We start from the raw sequence: 26,455 nt of genomic DNA, 5'->3' as shown, positions 1-26,455 counted from the left end.
TCATGCTTAGCAGCAGAGAAACTGAAGGCTTGTTTTTTCCAAACTAGCCATTACACAGAGAGGCTGGTCACTGGTCTGCTTGTGGGAGGTGATGAACGATTGTCTTTGCATCACTTTTTTTTTTTTTTTCCTCTCTTTCTTTCATTTATTAAACTGTCTTTAGCTCAACCCATGAGTTTTTCTCAAGTTTGCTCTTATTCTCACAAATTTTGCAGGAGGGGGGGGCTGAGCAAGCATCTGGTTGGTGCTTCATTGCTAGCTGGGGTCAACCCACCACAGATAGTCATAACCAAAGTCAGCATGCCAGCTCATATCCTGGCAGAAAATGAAGTAGCTCATTTAGATCTACTCTGATATTAGTAATCATTTCCAGCCTCATGTTAAACATACAAATAGAAATATGCAACTGACTCCTAAGGATGTCTACAAAAACCTCTTACTCTTTTATGGAAAGCTTTCATTTTTAACTAACTTTATTATTTCTTAATTTCTAGAATATTGTTAAAGTATAGACTGCATTAGTTGTAAATAATTTTAAATCATTCAATATTTTTTTTTAATTATTTAGTACTTTTCCACTTATATCAATAGTGGTTTAACTACCATCCCAGTAAAATCTTATTTGTAAACCTGGATTAAAACCAGCAACGTTGTTAGAGTTATAGTATTTTATTTTAACATTTCTGGTAGAAGTATAAAATTAACAATTTGGATTACTCCGGGTTTTCATCATGGTTATTGATAGGATGCTTCAGACTACTAACTTTTTACCAACAATTTCCAGCAATTTTCTGAAGTCAATGCACTGTCAATCTTTACTTTCAGATTCAGGAATACAACTTTATTGTCAGTAACTGATTCATAATAACACTAAAGTTTATTTATTTGGCACAGTGGAGATTAATCAGTCTATGCTTTAACTTATAAATTCAGTCTAAATTGTGTAATATTTTGCTCTGTTCATCTAATGGTTCCATTTCAATGTGTGTAACTCTACCACATCATTTTCAGGTTTAGGTCCCTGCTTTACATCAATCTTATCTGTACAGAATATAATGCTTTGAAGGTTTTTGTAATCAGAACAAGTAAGGTTAAGATCACAGTCTAAATTTTACCTGTCTTAGTAATATATCTTCCTCAGCTCAGAATATGTTATTTCATACTATGTTCTATCCCGTCATGGGAAATGAAGTTTACCTGTTAGCCACATAATCCTTCTGTTGATGAAACAGATTCACCACACTTTCTCATCTTATTTATGTCAGTATCTTAATCTTTATTTTCCTAGAGGAGAAAAGTTATACTTTCAGTATTATGTTCTCCATCTCATAATGCTGCATTCTGAAGTTTTCTCCAGCCTCAAAATTACAAGCCATTTTCCCCTAACAGCTGTTTAATACCATCTTTCATAGCTCAGTTTCTCAAATTCCCTTATATGTTTTATATCTTAATCCAGTATCACTAGCAAGGATCAACAGACATTTAATATTTTTCCCATATTATTTCTCCTTTCTCTTTCAGACTTTGTGATTCTATACTTGAATTTTCCACATCAACATTCTCCCCCACTCTATTTCTACTCCAAAGATTTGGTAACCATGCCATCCCTGTCTTTGCCTGTCAAAAAGTAACTACAAAAGTAAATTTCAAGGAACTGAAAAAGAGAGGTAAGAAGAAACATGATACATATTAATAAGTTCGAAACTATATTCTACTAACAACCTACTATTATTCCTTTACACCAAAAGAAAACACAGAATGTAAGCCTGAGAAACTGCAAAAGTGAATTTGAAAATTACAGAAATACTGTCTGACAAAAGGGTATTCAAGGAAATAAGTCAAAAGAAAATAAAGTAATTAAAAAAAAAAAAAAAAAAAAAAGCAAGCTTAGAAGCACTCCACAATAGTAAGAGGAATGTACTTATAAATGGGTAGTATATATGTCATCCATTAAATGATAGGTGTGCAAGGTTGTTCAGCCTATAAGCAGACATTATAATCCTGTGTAGGGCTCCTTATTTTCATCTACTCTTAAGAATGAGGGAGGAAAAAAATGATAATGACAAATTTAGAGGAATACAGCAGAAAAAGATGTCATTATTCATGCAGCTAGACAAAAAGCCAAATGTCAGCACCTCATATAGGCCAGGTCATTCTACACTCAGGCTGTGAAACACTATGGCATGTTACTCCACAAGACGTTCCAGTGGATAAAGAGCATGTATAGAAGAAAATGTGCTCTCAATGTGGGTGAAAATATTGCAATCCTGGTCCATGGTGTGTTAGAATATATTTGGAGCAGTTTGAGGACACCGCTCGTTCACACTACCCAGAAGCTTAGCTAATAACTATAATCAATATTATCAGAGCAAATTTTAATGAAAAGTGTTAAGAATTAAATCCATCCTTGCTTGTGGTCATCTTGTAGGGTCTGTAGAGTGATGCAGTAATACCGGAATTTCTGCTTGGCAAAAGTCACCAAGGCCAGGGCCCCAGTACAATCAAATGGAGTCATTGCTTTATCTACAAAACTTATTAGATTAGAATCAATGTGAGAGAAAATCCTATCAGGATACAGTGGGTCTACAGCACATTGTAGAACTAGATGTGATTCTGCATTCCCTTACACTACATGACTTTACCAAATCACACTCAAAGGAACCTGTCTATGTTGGTTTCAACAGTTATTCTGATGAAAGGCAGGACTGACACAATGAAGGCTTGGCTTCCATAATAACAGATAATAATATTGAGCACCCTGATCATACCAACTTCCACTTGTGATATAAAAAGATGTATTTACCTAATTTTAGCTGAATTATCTCTAAACCTCCTGTATTTCTTTAACATCAAGTCAGATTTGGAAGCAGTATAATAGAGCCAAAATCCATTCTTGCAAGAGCTCTGTTATAACCTGTAAGGATGAAACACCAGAAGTGGTTTTGAACACCACACCTGAAAAGTCTCCAGTTCAATCCCAGAAGATCTGAAAAGCATGTTCAAAGGTTAACATTCTGTGTACTTATTCATTTACCTTCTAGGTCCAAGACAGTCCCATTTTCAGGGTGAAATACATTAAATAATCAAACAAAACCGAGTTGATTTAGAAATTCTAAAATCAATGTCATTTAATAATTCTGAATTAAACTATATGCTTTCATCTTTACTACTTCAATAACACTGGAATATAATTAATAAACACCAAAAAAAATTATACAGAGACATACCATATGACCGGATGTATCATGAGTATCTAAACCTGAAACAATTACCCAACCATAGAAATGGTAAATACAACGTTTAATAAAAGAGATCCACAGCTATTTATAAACTCAGAAAAACTGTGCCTTTTTTATGGAGAAACACAGAGCATTCCCTACTGACTCCATTAAAAGTAAGTCCCCTAATGCACTGCAAAACTAAGCATTTTGTTACAACACTTCATAGTCAGAGCTGTACAGTATGCGAAAATAGGCCTCAGGGCAGTAAACATACATCACCAAATTCCCCTCTGTAAAAGCAGGTTGGAATTGTGCTTTCTGACATACAGATAAAACAGAATGATTACTCTTCTACTCAGAATTGAAGCCATGTACTGTTTTCCTTTTTTAAAGGCACATTCAAGATGTTGGGGTTGTTTATATAAATGATCAGCTAATGTCAGCATCAACAATCTCCTGTTAAAGGAGCTCTGTTTAGATCTGACAATGGAAAAGGAAAACTTGATGAACATAATGCTTGTTGAGTGGTACATAAAAAAATTCAGATCTTTGTTGTTATATTTCTACAGTCAGCTATAAAAACAAGTCTGAAGAAACCGCAGTAACTCCAGAAGCATCATACATATTAATCACACTGAATCAATAAGGACCTAATCCTGCCTTCCTTTAAGTCAATGGTAAAGTTTCCATGGATTTCAGTCACAACTCAGTGAAGGTTTTCTAAATACAGTGAAGTGAAAGGGCTTTTAAAGTGAAGGAGTGATTTATTGTATGTCTCCTTATATAAAAAATAAGACTTTGTTTACAAACAGTATGCAGAATTGGGTTTATAGAAATGTCAACAAGACAGAAAAAGAATTTTACATTTCTTGAAAAATGCATGAACAAATTACATCTCTCTGAAAGTAGAGATGTTGTGGGTGGGATTGTTTTCTTGTTTCTTTACCAAAGGATTATCTCCTGTGCTCTAAAGTTCCTGCTGTTTAATTTTTTATGGGTCTGAAATCACCTTGAGGTCTGTAAGATATTCTTTGCCTAGTTTCAGGAAAAACACTACAGGAAAGAAATAAGATGATTCTACATAAAAGGGTGAATGAAATGTTACATTTGACTTAATAGTCTCTATTTGGATAAGAGTTTCATAAGAAAACATCCTGCAAGTAACAGTTTATTCTGGCCCATGAAGAATGTTGCCCCCATCTTTCTTTTCCCTCAAGCTGTCAGCCTGGAAAACACAGTAATCAAGAAAAAAAGCAATTCTCTTTGGGCCTGATGTCCATTTTTTCCTCTCCTTTTTTTTTTTTTTTTCCTTAAATTTTAGCCTTTGGATCAGCTCTAGGAGGCAGATTATCATATTACATCTGTTTGGACAACAATTTTAGTTGATTGAGTTAGGATGCTGCTATAAGACCACTTAATATACCTCCCCCCAAAAAAAAAATTTAGTGCCTTTGAGGACTCACATTAAATCAGGCAACATATATATACATGGGACATGGAAGGACCTTAAAGGCTCTGAATTGAGTGTGCATACACGTTTCACTTTGACATACATATAGACTGTGGTCAAAGTGTTCATGTCTCCTCTGGCCCCGCTTAAACTGACTTCAAATGCCAAAATGTATGATACTTAGGCAGGACAAGAGTAAAAACACTTTCTAGAAGCTGTTTTTACCAGGATGATCTGGGAAGGAGGACTATGGGTCATACCATGCAGTGCACCTGCCTTATTGGTTAGACACATTATAAGAGCAAGTAAACTAAAGCTCCACCTGACAAATGATTTCATCAACCCAAAGGTTTCCACAGAGAGATTAGCCTCCTATACTCAGTTAAAGGCCAAACATTAGCTGCGGAAAGTACCCTCCTGTCCCTTAAAAAACACTAAATACTACTAGGGTCCCTAGAAAACCAAGAACTGAATCCATGTGTTTCAAAAGCTTCAGATCAAAATTATATACTCCTTTTTGTCATCTAGAACTAGGATCACCATGGGTGAGATCTATGTGTTTATTAATATATAAATATTCATGGAGTATAGCAAAGTAATCATTAAAATTGTTATTGAGGTGCTGGAAATAGACTTGTTTAAATTTTATGCCTTTTTTGCTAATTGTTTTTTATTAAAAAAGAGTTCTCTAGAGATATCAACAGACTAAAGAGGACTAAAGCAGATGTTTTTAAGAAGATGAAAGAAGAGAACATAAAAATAGGCTGGATGAGAAAAGATGTTAGTCTTTCCATAGACTGTCTATCTTAGTAGACAATACAGATATCAGAGACAGATCTAAGAACAAGACAAGCAGTACTGATATTTTCCCAATATAGCCTCTAGCAAATAAAGATCAGGAATCCTAATCTAGAGGTGGCAGTTTTTACCTTATTAGCTGGTGAGGAATTTTCCTTCAAAGAATTCATTCAATTACTTTCACAACCCACATAAAAAATTTAGCATCCATGGTGTAGCATGTCAAAGAGCTTCACAGATATATTTTATACAAACTTGTCCTGAATCAGCCTAATTTCATATAGGTTCTTTCTGCTTTATGAAAAGGTAGTTAAAAATCTCCGCTTATCTTTTTCATGTTCCTTACAACTCTACAGACATTTCTCATATTTTCTTGGTAACCATTTTTTCCAGGCTAAATGCTGTGATCCTCTTAGCCACTCCTCACACTGAGGCCAATCTGTCTGTCTGACCACTTTTTTCATCCTTGTCTGGGGATGCAGTAGTGCAAACAGTACCTAAGATTCAGACATTCGTTTTCTAAGGTGGTAAATGCCATTTTCTGGTGTATTTTCTGTTCTCTTTTTGTGATTCAGTTTACATTGCTGGGTCCTGCTCAGCTCTGTATGTTTCCACTGAAATACTCCAGTTCTTTTTCCTAAATGGAAATATGGTTTAGTATTGTACCTAGACATTTAAGAGCTTTTTCACACTTTTTATATTCATTTACATTGGATTCTGTGTACCATTTTCATTCTCTAAGTTACTCATTATTACAAGGTCCTTCTAAAACTCTCAAAAAGCAGGTTTTCTCCTAACTTAGCAGCATTACCAAATGTCAACTGATTCTTCAGTTCCTTTTCAAGGATATTAATAAATTCATTCCTTCATTTTTTAATCTTTGATATATAATGAATCCGTAAATCAAGCATTAAATTTTATATTAAGTCAATACTGAGTTTAATACTAACTATGGATTTGACAATTTTTCATCATCCCATGTTAAAGGAGTGGAAGCTTCTTCAGTTTCCTTATTTGTATGTCTGCCACATTGACTTTTTAGTAAATTATTAGTACCTTCTAAATTCATTGGCCAACAGTATCCCAATTTAACACAGATTAAAGCCTTCAAAGTAAGGTTCTTTATATGCTTGTCAGAAAATGATCATCAGAAATTCATATTGCTAAAAAGTCAGTAGGAAACACAGTCACATCTGAAGTGTACTTATTTTGAAGAACAAAATGGTGAGTTGAAGCAACTCCTGTTTTCTAATGCATGTGGCTAATGTTCCAAAATCAGCTTTGGTTGAATGGACAGGAAGTGCAGAAGAAATGCTGTGATTATTTCTAATGTTTTTTAAATTATTAAGTCTATTGGTCCTTCTATAAGTAAGTCAATGAAAAGACAAAACAGGAGAAGAGAAAAAAAATCTTTAAATCTTAATGCCTGTAGTGTTGTGCCTTCAGAGCACACAAGTAATGGGAATTAATGTGTGCACTGAATGCAGTCCAGACTCCTGAGTAATGAGTAATTAGTACTAAACTATACTACATCAAGGATCATTAGGGGATAATACTTCTCCTTAGCCCAGTTTTACTGGGGCATTTCTTTCAGATTAATTTGTTCTGTTCCCAGGAAAAAAAAAAAAAAAAAGAAAGAAAAAGAAAAAAGAAAACCATTAAAGATGATGGAATAGATAAAGAACAACAAAACAGTAGGCACAAATTACTTCTTTGTATTCCTGTGCAAGTTGCCTTAAAGCAAGCACCAGTATGAAGTGAAAAGCCGGTATATCTAGAAGGATTAGTGGAAGGGGGAAGGAAGAGAAAAAGAAGGTAGGAGGATGACTGGTTGCCTTCTTCACATATAAGAACACAGCTGTACAAACAGACTGAGAAAGATACTCTAAACTGAGTGGATATCTCTCCTCATAGAAGAAATCAGAAAAAGATCTTGATGCCCTGATTCACCATTTCATCTCTCATCATCCCATAGTCTCTAACCCCTTCCTTTGGAACTGAAAAAAAAACAATACAGTCATATAACTTCATATGTTAAAATCAGATATGAGCTATATGATTTTATTGTGGGGACACATTTCATTTTCATCTTTCAAACTTGTTACAAATCTGTTTGGACTGTTGTGTCTCCTTTCTTGAGTCATCTATGAAGTTTCCCAGGTCCTAAAATAGCAATAAACTCTCCTAGTTTTGTGTAACCGTGGACAGATTGTAAATACTGTAGTGTCTTTCAGTTGAATATCAAAGCATGAAAATAAAATATGCATTTGTGATTATTATTTTCTAGTGATGATGTAATCTTAAAGATTCTTTGGTGGCTGTCAGGGGATAAACTGACATACACTGTCAAAGTAATTCACAAGTTGACAAGTACTCTCTTTAACCTTACCACCAATGAACAGGCAGACAATTCATAAGAGGATCTTTAAGACCAAAAAAAAATGGTTTAACATGCTATTGAACCTGCCCATCAAACAAGTGAGGTCTTTGTGCTAGTGCTAATGTGCCACTTCAGCTAGCCAAAGCCTGCTGATATGCCTCTTTTTGGAACAAGAAACTCTTTGCCCTAGACCCAGTAGGACCTTTAGTTTGGATAAATACAAAATGCTTAGGAATCTTAATTGGGTACTGTAAATTTATTCATTGTACATACGGGTGCTCTCCACTGAGCTGTGAACTTAGATTTTATTTTATCTCCCTTTAAATATCTACTGGAACTAGTCTGAATACTTTTCCAGCAACTAAATTTCTGATATATATATCTCTATATACTGTATATATACTTGCACTGTATTTATCCATATATGTATCTCAGTTCCTGTCCTAGTTTCAGCTGCAGTAAAGTTAATTCCTTTCCTAGTAACTGGCATAGTGTGTTTTGGATTTATGATGAGAATAATGTTGATAGCACACTGATGTTTTAGTTGTTATTAAGCAATGTTTATATTAAGTCAAGGACTTTTCAGCTTTTCATGCTGCCCTGCCAGCAGAGTCTGGGGGTGCACAAGAAGCTGGGAGGGGACACAGCCAGGACAGCTGACTCAAACAAGCCAAAGGGGTATTCCATACCATGTGACATCATGCCCAGTATACAAACTGAGGGGTGCTGGCCAGGGGACACCGCAGCTCAAGAATTGGCTAAGCATCAGTCAGTGGGTGATGAGCAATTGTACTATGCATCACTTGTTTTGTATATTCTATTATTACTATTATTACTTTTTTCCCTTCCTTTTTTGTTCTATTAAACTGTATTTATCTCAACACGCAAATTTTACTTTTTTCTTTCAGTTCTCTACCCCATTCCACTCTGGCTGGGGGGGAGTGAGCAAGCAGCTGTGTGGTGTTTAATTGCCAGCTGGGGTTAAACCACAACAGTTCCACAACTAGGAATTACAGACAAGAGAGTAAAAACATTTTATATGCTATACTGCAGACATGGTTTTTTTAAGAATTAGAGGATTCTGAGTAACCAAAGAAGAACAAAATGTGTGAGGAGGAAATAAGGAAACTAAAATTTCTCTTAATGTGGGCTTCACACTTCATACTTTCTCTTAATGTAGGTTTTTGCTTGCCCTAGTGTGGCTTTACAATACAACTTGACCCCTAGCTTCCTGCATTTCAATCTTGACTGAATTTGGATTTTACCTAGTGAAGATGAAGAGGATGAACCATAAGTTAAAAAAATCACCTTTTGTTTTTCAAAACATTAAGAAAGCTCATTTCATCAGTGCATTGAAAGTCTGGTCATTCTCCTATTGAAAGGTACTTGGGGAAGAAGAGGCAATGATCTTCTGCGACAGCCAGCACAACAGTCCAGATGGAAGAAGTTATGAATATCAACACCCAAGCATGTATCTAAGTCAGAATTAGGTCGAGTGTCCTCCTGAGGGGCCAGCATCTCTTCTCAAAATATGGAGAAAGCCAGGAAAAGTGTTATATGCCTACCATTTACATGGCTCAAGTTAGGTGAGATCAATAATTCCTGTCGGTCTGTGGTAATTGGATCACTGTAGAGAAAACGTGACACTGATGAACTTCCCTCCCTAGTTTCCTTCATAAGTTTAGCCTATTGCCAGTTTAGCAGCTGCATTTCAACTTCTAGTGTTTGTACAGTCAGGATTTCTGTAATGGAAAGTATTTTTTATTCGGCTTTCACACTCAGATGAAGAAATCTTCCTGCTTTTCTGAAATTGAAAATTGAAGTTACGCATCAACTTGAATTACCCTAAAAGTCACAGACAGTTGAGAAAATGGTAGGCAATTTGGTGTTATCTCTCTCGCTCTTTCTGGTACCTGAAAGGACCACATTTTGAGGTACAATTCCCAATGCATTCAGAAATGTATATTCTTCTGGAACTATGCTGACAGGTTTCGTGCTCCCTTGTCACCTGAAAATATAAAATACTTACACGATAAACTAAAATATGACTTCCCACATGTTTTTATATATTTCTTTATGCCAGGTAAGTCAGTGGGAACATATGGAAAACCTTGATGAGGACTAAACAGAAGTCCTTGTTGAAATGAAAGGTTAATGGCTTGCTACTTATTACCTTTCTCTATACCTACTCTTTTTAAACAAAATGACCTGGATATATTAACATCATTTCTTTGGAACATGAATGTTCATTCTTTACTTCTTTTCTTTTTGGTCTATGCTTGTTTTCTTTTTTACCATGATAGCACACTAACATGAAGAAGGCTATAAATGACATGTCTGTGATCCATGCCACAAAGGAACAGCATCTAATCCATTTTATTTATTCCAGATTCTGGTGACTCACTTGGCAGACTTATTGTAAACCACTGAAAAAGTTACACATCATATAGTATATTGCTAGGACCCTTGAGCTAACTCAACACTTTTCAAGGAATACAGTTTATTGGTTCTTTAGACAATTATATTACTATTTACAAAATTATTGATCTCTAAGGGAATTTGAATCCTCCACAAATTCTTAATTTTTCACACTTTTTGTTATTTTTATTACATTTTAGAGTTCTGTATTCTGTAAAGAAATGATAGAATAATAGCACGAATGGCATAATAATGGAATAATAATGGAATAATATGTGCTTTGCATTACATATTGCCAAGTAACATGAGATATTTATTAATAGCTACTGACAGAAGGAAAGAATTTGGCATTACTGTCTGATATTCTTATGATTAAACCTACTCTCAACAATACAAAGGAAATACCCGTTGATTTGCTAGGCCTGACATTTTAGGGATATGTGGCCCTAACTCTTCATATAACATTTCTTCCGGGCTGGAATTATAGCCAGTGTACCATGTACTTTATTTATCATGTAGGAAAAGCTCCAGAGCTTGCATTCTCTTCCTTTTACATACCAGCTATACCTCTGCAATGTGGAAGGGTGGGATTTAGTTACAATGATAATAATTGAAAATGCTATGGAAAAAACTACTACACTAAGACAGAAATATTGCATGCCAACTTCATTCAAAATAAAGCAAAGCTAAGGGATTAGGAATTCAATTCAGTAAACATTATCTTTGTTTTGTAGACTAAAATCTCTTTTCTCACAGAGACAGGCTACATATGGTTACTGCATAATAGATGTATTCTATGTAGACAAGTATAATAGCTTCTAGTCTTAACTACTTAGAAAAATAATTATGTGATCTCACTAAAAAAATTTGTATACCTAAATATGGAGATATCAAAGACTTATTTTAAACAGACTTGAAAGAGAAAAGCTCAAGGAACAAATTCCTTTGATTTCATTCTGGGCTTGGTTCTGCACTGCCTTATGTGCCTTTAATCTATAGTAGTTGTACTACAGGCTTCAGTGGCAGCAAGGTAACCTCTAACAGCTTCTGTCAGTTATGGAAGGGTATGGCTGAGGTTTAAGTCTCTGCAAAAAAAAAAAAAAAAAAAAAAAAAAAGTGACAGAGAAAAAGTAATTATTGCACATGCACTATGCTTAATGACTGAGACTCTAAGGCTGTATCTACTCTGCAAAGTGGACAGCACAAGAAACTTTACCATCAGTTTCCTTCCTTTCCCCCTTTTGTTTTCCAGGTTTTTAGTCTATTTATAGTTGGGACAGAAAGAACCCATGCTCTGCTAAGGCAAAGGATATGTATTTGTGGACGGATCTTAGTCCTTCAGCAACACTTAAAACCAAAATTATAAGTTTTCCTAAAGGCAACTTTCCACACAAAGAGGAATTCACTCAGAGGAACACAAAGGCCTCATTACATGAGACCAATCGCAGCAGTGCCACCAATATCCCACACAATCCACAAATGTAAAACTGAGGCATATTCACAAAGGACCATTTCTGCCACATGCTGATGCAAAGGAGCCTAGAAAATTTTCATAGTTCTCTACAAGGGATCTTTTGAGATTTAGGACAACAGACAATGGTTTTAAACTTAAAGAGGGTAAATTTATATTAGATGTAAGGAAGAAATTCATTCCTGTGAGGGTGGTGAGACACTGGCACAGGTTGCCCAGAGAAGCTGTGGCTGCCCCCTCCCTGGAAGGGGTCAAGACCAGGTTAGATGGGGCCTTGAGCGACCTGGTCCAGTGGAAGATGTCCCTGCCCATGGCAAGGGGGTTGGAATTAGATGATCTTTAAGGTCCCTTCCAACTCAAACCATTCTATGATTATACAATTTTTAAGACCTAATCCAAAGCCCACTGGAGCCATGAAAAGCAAATGTGGATGTCTACATCTGAGCTACTGATTTTGCTGCCTTCACAGTTAATGAACATACATAGATATTCAGATGGCAGTTTATCTCATGCCAAAGTGGATATCTAAAGCCAGTTATTTGAGTCACACCTGGAAGTTCTTCTTTCTTTTCATCAACAGTAAAAGAAGCTTAGGATGAATAGTTAAGATACACATATCCACAATATGCACATCAAAAGTCAGAAGAAATTAAATCATCCCAGAGAATCTTTTTGCAGATTGTAACTGAAATTGGTTCAAACCTGTCCCTGAATTGCTATTGTATATGATAGGACTTTGCAACTCAACAAATGTAATAATTCCCTATATGTGGAAAATATAAAAGGTCACCTATAACCATAGTAGTTGATGTTTCTTGCTTCAGATAAGTTTTGAAATTAAAAAAAAAAAAATTAAAAATCACTTAACACAATCATACCAATGAAGATACTCGCTAAAGCAACCCTACAAATCTGTTTCAATGAAGAACAGATAAAAAATGCATAGTATGCAATATGCATAAAAACTGCTGATTTGTAATAAGTTACAACATAGTAACTGATCTTTTACAGACTACAAAATATTTGTGCTTATGATAGCAGTATGCTTTGAAACAATATTTAGTATCTTGCAAGAAGTAGAAATGAAACTGTACAAGACATAGATAAATCATAACTATAACATTTCATCTGTTCAGGTAATCTACATATGTTACTTCTCTAAACTGGAATGTTTTTAATTTCTTCAACATATTGACTATAAATGCTATGTGAGACTGATGATTTTACTGTCAATGGCCTACATCAAAGATAAAAAGCATGCTGATATGGCATTCTGCTCAAGAAATATTCATTTTCATCTCCTGGGTGTTATCAAAAACTTGACTTGCTTTAAAAATTGTTAAAATTAACTACAGTACTTCCTTTGTATACTCACATCTTCATAATTTACAGTCTACCACTCAAACTGAGAAAGTCATTTCACATCAGGTTCATCTTGTCTAGATGTTAAAAACAATCTCATCTGGTTTTATTAAATAAAACAAGCTTGTGCAAGACCTCCAGTTAAAATGGAATAAAGAATGTGCAGTTTCAGAGTAATGATAATAATGTCTGTTATCTGTATTTATTGATTGGAGGAAAAATCACTGTTCTACTTCAGGACTGCAGAAGAATGAATTTTCTTAAATCTCAGAGCTCTATTTTTCATGAGTAATGTATGTGGCTAAAGCCAATACTGTTAGATTTATTATGAATGTGTTACTCAGTATTTCTAAGAATTTAAATCAACGATATTAATCAGATAGTGTTAAATACAGAGACGTTTTGTGAACTCCCATGATTAGGGTTAGTTATGCCACAGTAAGTAATTTATTCTTCTGGGTTTTTTGTTTTTTTTTTTTTTTTTTAATTTTGAAAGGATCACCATAATACAAAATGGTCTTTATAACTGTTATGTATGTTGATCCAGGGTGAAAATCATATTTTTAAGAATAAATTAGAGACTTAGGAGTACGAAATGCTTTCAGATTCACCAAGGCTTATTAGTTTCAACTCGGCACTATACTAATGTGACTACACTCTTTCTGCATAGACCTGGCTTGCATCCAGCCTGCTCAGAGCACAGCAATCAGGAGTGTCTGCAGCCATCCATGGGGACACACGGTTCAGCACTCAGTACCTAAAGGTCCCATTCAGACCAGCCACCACAGCACCAAGGATGGATGCTGGCTCCTACTAGAGCATGCACATTCAGAACAGAGATTAGCAGTTTACATTGCCCTGTTAGCCAGTCTGTCGGTTCCTTTACACATTTTTCTCAGCCTTTATAAATGATCCACCTCCTAACATTCTTGAAGAAAACACATGCGGTACTCTGTGTTCCCTTGTTTGGTGACTGCAGGAATAGGGCTGATTGATAGACAAAATACCTAGCATGTACATCAATGAAGGTTATTTTATTTTATTTTATTTAAATACAGTAACTTTACTGTTAAAAAGAGGATATGCAATCAATGGAAGTCACTGGTGCTTACATCTTAATGCCTCCACTAGGATTTCCAGGGAAACACAGTCTGTATCCTGAGTTTCCCTTCCATAGGCAACTTTGAATGGAGAAAGATCACAGTCAGAACACCTCCAGTGAGTTCTTTGCTTTGGTGTCACTCCTGCCACTCCCTTTAAGTACCAGAGTCCCACTCGACTGGAAGCAACCTGAATTACTTACTGTTCTGTTTGACACAGATGCCTCAGCAAGCATGATAACAATTGGCTGAATGTGGCCATAAATTTCTTCTGGAATGTTGTTGACTGAAGATGAAAACCAGCATTTGCAGTGACCAAAAGCACAAAGCCAAGGTTATATCTCTAACTCTGCTTAGTCAGTCTGAAATCCTATATCATGGGGCTTTTTAAATTTAGAATGAAAATAAACTGCTTAAAAGGATAAAATCTTGGTAAAACTAAAGCAAAACCAGTAGGAGTAATTTATCCAACTATACCATAGCTCCAAGAAGAAATAAGAAACCATTAGAAAAGAAGAAGTGTTTAGGGGCTGAGTATCATTGTAGTTTACCTGTATGAGTGTTTTGCTCCACATGAACCAAATATATTTTTCTGTAATGACAGAATGAAACTTTCTTTATATATCTTTCTTTGAAGGTATCAAAAACTTACCACTTCAACATGAGATTAATTAGTTGTGAGAAAGAAAGATGAATTTGCAGCAACTGAGGAAAAGGATTAGTATTTTAGGGAATTAGCCAAATCCATCTTTTGCTTCAGCTATGCTGGGAAATCAGTTCTGTACTATGAATCAGTGGAAGATATTTTGGTTTAACTGCATGCATAAAATATGAAATATTTCAGGTCACTTCCTGCTACCCCAAATGATAATAGAAAATTTCCTGAAACATTCAGGGACTAGTACTATGACTTATTAAATGACTCTGTGTCACACATATTAATTGAGAAGACGTTAACTTCTAAACAGAAAGAATGCTAATTCATTGTCACCGAGCAGGCATTTGAAAGCTAATTCATACTGAGGGAGTATGGAGAGAATTTGTTTAAATAGTAGGGTACACAACAAGAACTATTTTAAATGCTAATATCCTGATCTTAGGAAATGAGAAGACATCTGTTGTATGCTGTCAGTGTTGATGTTTAAGAAGAAGAAACCTGTAATCTTTGTACTCTTGGAACCTAGAAGAAGGAGTCTTATGGCCAGAGTCTTTAAAACTGTGCTGCAATCCAACCGGCATTGATGAAATAAGAAAAAGCCCCTGGTAGCTGGCATCAGAGGACTGATTCCTTTCTCTGGGAAATTGACAACTCCAGCCAGGGGGTTTGAATGTTTATGGGATATTGATCTAGCTGACACAGCACAAGCTAAGTTTCATGCAAAAGTCTGTACTCAAATCAAATTAGAGAATAGATGAGTGACTCATAAAACATCTCACAGCTCTAGCATAGAGAAAAAAGAAAATGCATTAAAATGGAATGTTTCAATAAGAGGCTATACCTCTGCTCATGCCAGAACTTCTTCTACACTAACATGATTTATTTGTCTTTTCTACAGATTATAACTATTTTCTACTACTACAGTGAAACGATTCAGTGTGAGAGTTCAATTTGGTAGGGAAAGAGGTCCCAAACCACCACCAGTGACTCAGACCACCTCATAAAAGTACTGTGCTAACAGAACATATTTCTAACTGAAACACAGGAACACTGACCCATGGAGGGTGATTTTGCAAGGAATTGAGTCCAAAATAGCAGGTCTAAGGATTAGGGAGACAATTCATGTAGGAACTAGATTTTCCCAAATCTCAAATCTGAAATTCATTGAATCTCTCTTTTCTCAAGGAAATTCAATTTCTGCATGCTTACAGATGTTTCCCAACAATGAAACAGCAATTCTTCCAAGCTAGGGAAAAAAAAAAATTTAAAAAAAAAGAGCAACCATAGTTCAAGATACAGGCAGAAAAATTTTCTATAAGGGTTCTGCAATAATTAAATTTTAATATCTGAATTGTATGACAGATAACTACTTTTTGCTATTATAACTAAATTTAATGCATTGTGGATCTTGTACTAAATAATCTGGCTCAAAAAAAAACATAAGAGTTTCTAATAATACAGTATACAAATATGTCAGAGATTTACACTTTTCAACAAAAAGACTCACATCCTGATAAAATAGATGGAAATTAAGGTTAGGTGAAATTTAAAGGAAACTTATCAATATTTGATTCCAAACAGAAGTGCTAGGAAATTAATATACCAACAACACAGCATCTTAATATTTTAGTAGAATATTACCAGCAGTAAATTGTCTGTGGTCTAAAAGGCTATTACAATTCAAAATATGTTAGCACATATTAAAACAATGACTGTATTTCTCATTTCAAATACATCCTACTTTCAAATACCACCAGAAAATCATCGTCCCTGCTGTGATCATAGATTACAGAAAATAGAGGATGTAGATTGCCATGCTTTGTTGAATATATTTTTATTACATTTAATGTTATTTAAATGATTGCAGAGCATACTTGAAAAATTGGTGCTGCATCCTTGCCCAGAACCCCTAATGAAAGGCTGTGACTAGAGTAGTGAAATATATGCTAAAGGCTATCCAACTATTGGCATAAAGATTGAAACATTTTTTTCTCCTATTATTCTAGTGTATATTCAACTTAATGTTTAAGCACAGATTAAAAAAAAATAATAATAATGTTACATAAATAGTTTTTTCCAAAAAAAAATAAAACCCCATATTTTACAAAGTGGATCTCTGAGTACTGAAGATAAAATGTAACTGAGTCTTTCCTATAGACTGTCTGGATTTTTCAGAAATCTTCATCTCAAAATACAGAAAGAAATGGCTACACTTTTTAATGGGCACAGATAATCAAAAGAATAAAGGCCTTTACAGCCACCTGTCACTATCCAGAATGAAGCCCCCTGCAAAGCACAAAAAGGTTGAAGAATTTTATTGGCTTTTGCTTTGCAAAGTTTAGGTAGCCATGGAAGGAAACCTGAAAAGATCAGAGAGGCTATGAGAAAAGACAGCAAAGAAACCAGTTCTGAGCAAACAGGTGACACACACTAAGCAAAGGCAGTTCTGTGTTTTAGTGAAATAGGATTTGAGGCTGAACAAATATAAAAATAGTTGTCAATGAACCCCCAATACTGTCAACAATTTCACCTAACAGAATCAACCTCTACCACCCCAAATCACTAATTCTCAAAACAGAGCAACTGCTTGAGCATATGCAATCTTTTCACATCTTTTAAACACAGACAGATTTACTGAATGTCCCCAGTAAGTTTACAACATCCTATTCATATGTGAAAACAATGAAGAGAAAGGCTTTGGTTTAGGTTTGAATACAGCAAATTAATTCTTTGATTTTAAAAGTTATGTATTTAACTGAAATTTTTAAGTAGAAATTTACATTTTTCATGTTTGCATGAAAAAGGAATGACATCTAGTGGCAGATTAAATTACTTACTACTCTGTGGTGGTAGTGAAGGACACTGTAAGGAAATGCATCATCTGGTTGCAGTGGTATGGAATTAAATGGAATAGATACTGGTAACATTTATTAGTGTGATTCACTTTGCACTTCTCAGAGTAATTACTGACCAAGTCTCTTTCTTTAGAGAAGTTAAGGGTATACATGCAGTACTGGACCTAAGAGAAAATAAAATACAAAAGGGGTACACAGTCAAAAGAATTATTTAAACTATACTAGCAAATATGACTGCAAGCAAAACAACAAGCATAAAATATGTCTTTGTACATTCAAAAAAATCCTACAACAGTCCAAGCAACTCCCTATCTCTTTGCAATTTGTACTTGCTTGTGTTGATTTTAGGTTAGCTCAAGTACCCTTTTTAAAGATAAGGTAGCTAGGAAGGCTTTCTGGTTCATGTAATTTTTCCAAAATAAAGTAATTCTGTCCCATCCCCATTGTACAATCTAACTGAATCACTTGAGGAAACTGCTGCTTCTGTACTGTCACTTAGTGCTTTTTTTTTAAATTTATTCTTTAAATGATGCTATAAAAGAATGACCAAAACAAAAAAAAATGTCATCCAAAGATACTGGTCACTTCTAAAAATTTAGATCAGTATCTTAAAGAGATCAAGTTTTCTTCAAACCTGATGTTTTGTGAGCATTTACATTATTTTAAGGAAACTATATTTGTGGTATCTTCTTAAATGTGCAGTGATTCCCTGGGGCAGGTCTTGTATTATGACAGGAAATACAGGCTACTAGGTCACTGCCATTTCAGATAGAAGGAAAGTCAAAAGGAAATTTGATGTAGTACAAAACCATGGGTAAATTTATCAATTTATATTCTGCTAATATCTTCTTTTCCTTCAGAAAGCTGCAGTATTAGTAGGCAAAAATCACAGTCTTCAGTTGATGCTGAATGAAATATGCTGTGTTTAGAGATCAAATCCCCTCAAATCTCATTTATTGCAAAAACTTGTGTTCAGCTTTGAAAAATTATAGTAATTTCCAAATGCATGATTGGGATTCAGGGAGATATGGCATGTGTTATCATGACTGATATACAGCTGAAGACTGTCAGGAAGATGTAAATTCATAAATACATTACTTTTTGTTCTTGAGTTGATTTCCATGTAGAATATTGGCAGGTATATTTTGAGTGTCATTTTAATCTCTACTTTTAGAAATATGAAGTTTTATGAATGCTTCTTCAGTACTTGGAAAAAAAAACACTAATCAAGGCTCAATGACAAGCATTCCAATAAGACTAGAAGATGTTCTGTTTGCAATGCATTTTATCTAAACATTATTAAACTTTTACACTGAAATTATGTCAACATAATTTCATCTGTAAGAGTCCAACTTCATAAAATAGATTGGATGAAAACTAACCATTGATTGGTCAAAAACTGCTCCAGTCCTAATCAATGGGCAACCTGTAGACTAGGACAATACATTCTCTGTGTCCCCCATACAAGTGTCCTACTCAGTAAGTATGTCAGTTCAAGATTTCCAGGTCACAGGCCCACAAAACATCAGAGGTTTTTTGCAAAAGCTTGATAACTCATTTTAAAACTGGCTACTGGCTGCACACATAAATCTCTATTTCTGCACTTGACCACTTCATCTCCAGTCACTGACCCATATGCTGTTACAGATCTCAGGTAGGGTTCTAAATGTAAGTTTTTCTAAACAGAAGAACTAGAAAATGGAATTAAATTCTGAAGGTCCTTATACACTGATACATTATTTTCATTCTAAGCCTCTTTACTGTCAAGCTTCATTAATTCTTTCATGTCCTTGGTTATCTACTTTTGTCTCCTTATCACCTTCCTCCTACCCTTCCCTCTTTCCTCCATGCTGAAAGAGTTCTAGTTTCTTGGTCTGTCCTCCATTTCTCCTCTTATTATGTCAGTTTGAATCTAAAAATTTTTCTCAGATAGTACATCACATTTCTAGGTGCTTCTGAAGTCACTTTGTTATAGAAGACCTATTAACCGGAAATGATGAGGGCGTAACATCTATTTAGGTAGGTCATTACCAAGCTTCCATGCATTCCATTATTGATCTGATGAGACTCATACTGCAAAACTACCTAATTTGCTTTTTAAATGAGAAAAATAAATTCAGATTTCAGAAGGTGAAGTCTATTATATTAACAGAATAATATCTTCCCAGTTTCAAATCAGAAATACACTATCTAAAGGTTTATTTCTCTCTGGCTGAAGTTAATGCCAAATCTCCAAAATTTAATGAGACAAGAATAGGTTTCAAATTTCAAATGTTGAAGAGCATAGATGTCAGAATTAATCAACATCTCTTTTAATTTACTGCAGCAATTAGCTGTTTTGCCAGAGCAGATGAATCCAACTGAGATATTTGGCTGCAAACCTTTGGTTTCAGCTTAGTACTGATACAGCTTTCATTGCACAGTAGTGCTAGACCACTATTTAGTATACTTGCACACATTTTGACAAAAGTTAATCCTACACATTTATTTTATCGAGAATTTCTTACAATAGAATTAAGTATTACACAAACCACATCAAAAATGTGTAAGTGGCCTACACCCCAACTTTGTAAAAGTAACTGCCTCCGTATTTCCTCCCAACTTCCAAATGCACAAAGAGCAGCACTTACTTAAATTCAACCAGCTGACAGAAACAAACTAGCAGCCAGACATGATGGAAATAAAAGTATTTGTGTAATGAATAGCATGGGCTTCCAGATGCTGGAAAGAATGTGCATTTCAATAGCAGTCACTAGCAAGGGTTTTTCAACCAATTTCAAACAATGACTTCCATGCCAAATAAGCAGGGAGTTGCTAAACAGCTCTTTCCCTCCCCTCCTTTTTTTTTTTTTTTTTCCCCTTTCAGCTGGAGATATAGACAACACCTGGAAAACAGATCTTTTGTTGTTATTCACAACTATTGTGCCAAATGGTGAGAAACAATCTATTTCCATTATTACATTTCTTCATGTTGTAAAGACATTAGTTTTCTAAGATCTAAGTAGATCATACCCTTCACCCCAGAGGTAAGACTTGTCCCGAATACAATTATGCTGAATCTCAATTATGTATCTAAAAGAAGATGTAAACATCTTGATTTTGTAGTAGTTAGCATATTAAAAAGGCACAGATAAAGTTCTTTCCTGTAATGTTTCTGGGGTCACTGCGTTATTTCACACTTGGAATAAATGAGGCACAGTAAAAAAAAAGAACAGTTTTCATTTGGAGATAATGTGACATAGGAACAGTCTTCAGGAACTAAAAAATCACTGGGGTCTATGGGATGGAGCAATGAACCAGATGCTGAAAGACCTGGATTTTATTCTTAGCACTGCTGCTATTCACTCAGCTGCTTAACTTCAGCCAAGTTACTTTACAACTTGTGTCACATCCCATCTGTCTTGACTGTTTTGCAGATATTCTAAAGGGCTGAGATTCTGAGTTGGTAAAAAGAAAAATCACCTTTGCCATACATGCACCCAGAAGAGTGATGTAACTCTTGGATGAGGGAAATTTAGCCACACTTCTAGACTTCCTATTTCCTCTTTGCTAGATATAAAGCAGCTCAGTGCTCCACGTAATGGCTTAAGAAACAGGACTTCAAAGACATTTAACTTTCTCCATTAGGGAACCTATACACCATAACCTCTGTGCTTTAAATCAACCTGCTGAGACCAACTGTCTCACTGCTAAGTGTTGCAAAAGATAAGCTGCAGGCTCCTTCAAGAAGTGCCCAAAATCTCTCCTTTAGTTACATCACAAGTAGCATACTCTACTTCTGGTGCCTCTCTGCTGGCAACTGAGAGTGCCTTACAGTCTTGATGCTGTATTTGTTCAACAAAATGTTTATCCCCCTTTCAAAGCCTAATTGGCTTATTGAATGTGAATTTCTGTATCGAGCCACTTACTGGGTCTGTCAAAAGACCTGTAAATCAACACCCAGAAGTTGTTGTATGGCTGCTGTCATCTGACCCCATGCAGATTGCTACAGGCACACTCCAACATGTAGACCTCTTGCACAGCCATCAGAAATCTGCAGTAAACTGTTCGTCCTTCTGAAAATGTCACCTAGATATTCAGCTGGAGATCACTATCTTAAAGCACAGCAATTCAATAATAATACAATGGCTTCATCTGAACTTTATAGTTTATTAGCTACATGCATATTCTATGTAGAGACTTTTAAAAAACACATTATTTACCTAATAGGCTATAATGACTCCTTCAGCGCCTTTATAGTAGACTATATAATCTCTTCTGACTTCATGGATCATTGCCATGATAGATGCATTCTCCTTTCATTCTCCTGCAGGCACATAACTTCCATTATCATTAATGAGACTTACAAACACATACTGAGAAGAGAACATATCCCTTATTGGTATTTGTTACCCAAAGCACCACATTTAAATTAACCTCTCTGCTATGAAGCAGCCAAGGACAGACACTAACAATCAGATTTTTCCATGATATCCTCTATCTATTGTGTATTTAGTTTGTTATTTATTATCACCATCATACTTGAAAAAATGAACAGTGAATGAATCATTAGAACACAGGGCAATTAATTTCTAATTCCATGTCTAGAACTAAATTACTGTGCAACTTGCAACAAGTTGAAACCTCTTTATTATTTGTATAACAAGGATAATGCTGCTTACCGTGTCTCGCTCAAAGGGGCCTTCTGATGCTTAATTAATATATGTTTGCAAAGTCTATTAGATCATTAAACAGAAGGCAATGCCTATGTGGTAAAAGAGATCTGAGTACCCCTCATAGTCATTTTAATAACATAAATACAAAGAAATTATGATTAAGTAAAACATTGTTGCCTGCATTAACACTTTTAATAACATAAACAGAAAGTGAGTTGTTGAAGAGGTTTGCCATTTATATAACAAAAATTAATGTAGGATAGTATGCAATGGTTTACCTTTGACAGAGAAGAGGTCAAATGGTTCTGTTAATGAAGTAATAATGGTCTGCATTAATTCATTAGATTAAAATGAAGAACAGATAATGGAGCTCTTTTAGTACTTCAAGTCCTCAAAACATAAATTCAAAGCTTGATTTTGTTGATCAAAAAAATAAAAGTGCTTGCAATGTTAGACACTCATAAACACTTGATATTAAAGTGATGTAAATGTGATATTAATAAACACAATTAGGGATCCTAAATAGGTTATGGGGCGCACAGCTCACAAACATATGTAAACTTGTGATGGAAGGACTTGGATGAACTAGGAAGGTAAATGGAGTTTTTGTCTTGGAGCTGTTTCCTTAAATCCATAACTATTACTGTTTATTTTGTTTCTACAAGACCAAAGAGTTTGTTAGTTCCATAATAACTTGATAGACATGTTATTTTATCAAAATTATGATTTAGTTCTGTCAATAAAACATGTTAATTTTATTTGCTGCTTATTTCTGATCTGCAGTTTTACCTTCAAAAGGTAAAAGCAAGGTTGATTTGTTTATGGAAATTTCATATTGCTATTTTGTCAAATCTGGGAGAAGTCACTGCCTTTCTCATCTGAAGTGTAAATAAATCACATAAATTCTTTCTTGTTACATTCTGAAGTAGAAAGTGTATTTATTTTTTTTTTTTAATAAGCGAGAGAAGGGAAAAAAAAATTTAATGAGTCAAAAATGGTATGTGATGCTTTTACTATTGCCTCATTTCTCTCTGACATATGTTAAAGATGAAATACAGTGTCTCCTCACTGTTTTATAAGCAATGAACTTCCTGAATTGGACTAACACTGCAATAGTTACTTATTGCATTATATAGATCATCTAGGTATAGCAGGGCTGTAGAACCACAGCTGTGTATCAGGATTCCCCACAAGACATCAGTGGCAAGAAAAATTGAAAAATTAAAATATAGGCTGTTTTTTTCCTAATCATATGAGGAAAAGGATGTAATATGAAAGTGATTTACAGCACAAGAAAAATCAGTCCAGGTCACTTTTCATGACTAGTAAGTACACATGGTCAGCTTGGGAAGTCAGGGAAGTAGAAGACATACAGAATTATATCATCCATTTAACTTCATGCTAGCCTCAGATTCAAATATACCTTCTGAATTTTTTTTTTTTTCAAAATTACCATGTGAATCCAGCAGATACAAACATATTTGCAACCAATTTAATTACATAAACAAATTAATTAAAGTAAATAGATTCACGGCCTATAGATGAGGACCAAATTTATCACTAGTAGAATAACACAACAACATACACCAGGGATGTTGATTGACAAAGAATACATGTAAGTAAATTGAAAAAGGTGGCACTTTAGTCTTAACATAAGGAAAGAAAAAAAAAAAAAAAAAAACAGGAAAATCACATTAAATTGGCTTCAGAGAAGTGAATGCTGAAAAGCAGCAGTGTATTTCTGAGCAGAATTCTTCATGGGACTTGCCAACCAGTTATGCACTCTCACTAAAATTGTTCCCAAGGGTGGCTGCAAAGGAAAAACATGTAATAGGATGAAAACTTAAGAAACAAGATACCATCTCTTGAATGGTAAAATATGGTTTGCACATGCTTCATCTAACTAGGGGTCCAAAGATAGTTTAGGGGATGGAATAATTTGTTTATGTGTGGCAGAGTGCCTCTTACTTCCTTTTCAAAGCTCCTGGTATGCAAAGTACAGCTAATGTAAATTCTTGTCCCTTGTCAAACAGCAGTCCTAGTCAGCTTCTGGGATAGAGTGTGCATACAATACTGTTAATTTCCTCTCCCCTCCCACCGCCAGTTCATGTACAGATGGGGAATGTCCACAGTCTAATCTGAAGTGAAGAGAGAAAAACTGTATTCTGTAAGACTTGAAATTTATTTAAGATCCAAGAAGTTAAAATGTTAGTTTTCCTATCAGGGAAACAGCATAATTGATTTCAAGGCATTCAATATACATCCTTGTTTCTGCTGAGTCTTTGCTAAGATACCTATTAAAATTACATTGGTCTAAAAGTGATACTGCTAGGCATGTGTAAGATTCAAATGAATTGATATTTAATTGGTTGAGACAGCCTGACGCCCATGCTATTTTACTGAAAGAATGAAAGATAAAATATCATTACCACTGCAGATCCATCTCTCAAGAAAGGAACATGACTAATATAAAAGCTTTTCAGCCCTGCATTAAAGTGTCAGTGACACACAGAATAATCTGGAAGCATTGTGTGTCTGTGACCAGGCTGAAAACTTTGCTCATTTATAACAAAATACTCATCAAATGAGTATCTATCTTATACCCATGTTCAAAATAAAAAAAAAAAAAAAAATAAAAAAAAAAAAAAAAAGTGGCTAATACTGTGATACTGTGGGAAAGAACAGAAACACAGATGGATTTCCTTGATTAATGGGAGTAGCTACATTGCCTCACTTGTTCCTCAGGCCTGGCTACTCTGCATAATGCCTAGTTTTCCATAACAGGATGTTTGTGGCATTTATGAGCATAGTTTTGTATGTGCATGTGCCAAATGTGGATTAAATATCTAAATTTTACTTTTGTTCTCCAATTACACTTAAGCATACAGATTATGTCTTGAATTTTCACTCTCCAGCAGTTTTTCAAGCTATTTTTCTTAATAATAAGCAAGATCAGTTCTAGATGGCTCTGACATTTTCTGTAGGCAGAAAATGGAACATCTTTATTATCTCCTCAGGGATGTTGCCTACTTCTTGTATGTTCTTCTACCTCCCAGTAGCTTTAATGGGATTTCCTTGTGCCAATCCACATGAAAACAAATATATGACTAATATACGTAATCCTTTGTTCAAGGGCCACAAGCTTGAAGAAGAATTATTCTGAAGGGCTTTCAGTACATAAGGATATATAATAGTATATCCTTCAAATCTAAACATATGTGTTTTGACACCTTATTTTACATGTGTTGAAAAGTCCTGAGGAGATACAAGACCAAACTGAAAGTGAAAAAAAAAAAAAAAAAGTTATTTTAACAAAGACTAGCTCACAAAAAATGCCAGAAACGAAAGGGAGGAAAAGATGTTAATCTACCCCTTTTCAGCACTACAGTATTACTCACTACATCTTTCTTCATAGTAGTACAACAAAATCAATGAGATGTATCAAAACACTAACATGGAATCTGGTAGAAGTTGTCATAGTTCCTCATAATCAGTTTTAATATTAATGCTAATGATGATTCATTCTTATTCAGAATCTTACATCCAAGGACTCTAAGGATTGATATATTAATTCTCACAGTCTGTCACTGAAGTTGATATCAGCATTCTCATTTCACAGAGGAAAGAGAGGTATGCTGTGTTCCCCTTGAGCTACCTAAAAAAGGCTCTTGAGTATTGAAAAGCTCCCACAGGAATTCACTCATATGCTTTTCCACTGATTATTCTACTCAAGTCAGGACTGCATCTACAGAATTGCTTTTACCTTCAGCAAAATGGTAAGACTTATAGAGATTTGCCTGACAGAATAAAATTGAAGGCGGCTTTTCTTTATGTGGGGTAATGTGCTTAATAAAGGGCATTATCCGGCTGTGTAAAGGAGATATTGTGGCATTGATTATGTACAAGAGAACAAAATTAGTTCTTATCTCAAACTGTAGAGATTTCAGTCTAGAACATGATTGCAAACCACTAAGGGAATGACAACTTTTTTTTCATTTTATGTAGATTGGCTAAATACCATTATATTCTGGTAATAAGATTATTACAGAAAAACTCAACACTAATATGTTAAACGTAGTCTTACCAG

This window comes from Tyto alba, unplaced genomic scaffold (assembly GCF_018691265.1).
Source record: "Tyto alba isolate M040663 unplaced genomic scaffold, T.alba_DEE_v4.0 Super-Scaffold_2, whole genome shotgun sequence".
In the NCBI taxonomy this organism is placed as follows: domain Eukaryota; kingdom Metazoa; phylum Chordata; class Aves; order Strigiformes; family Tytonidae; genus Tyto; species Tyto alba.
The sequence above is the reverse complement of the archived record's forward strand: the minus strand, read 5'-3'. Positions refer to the sequence as shown.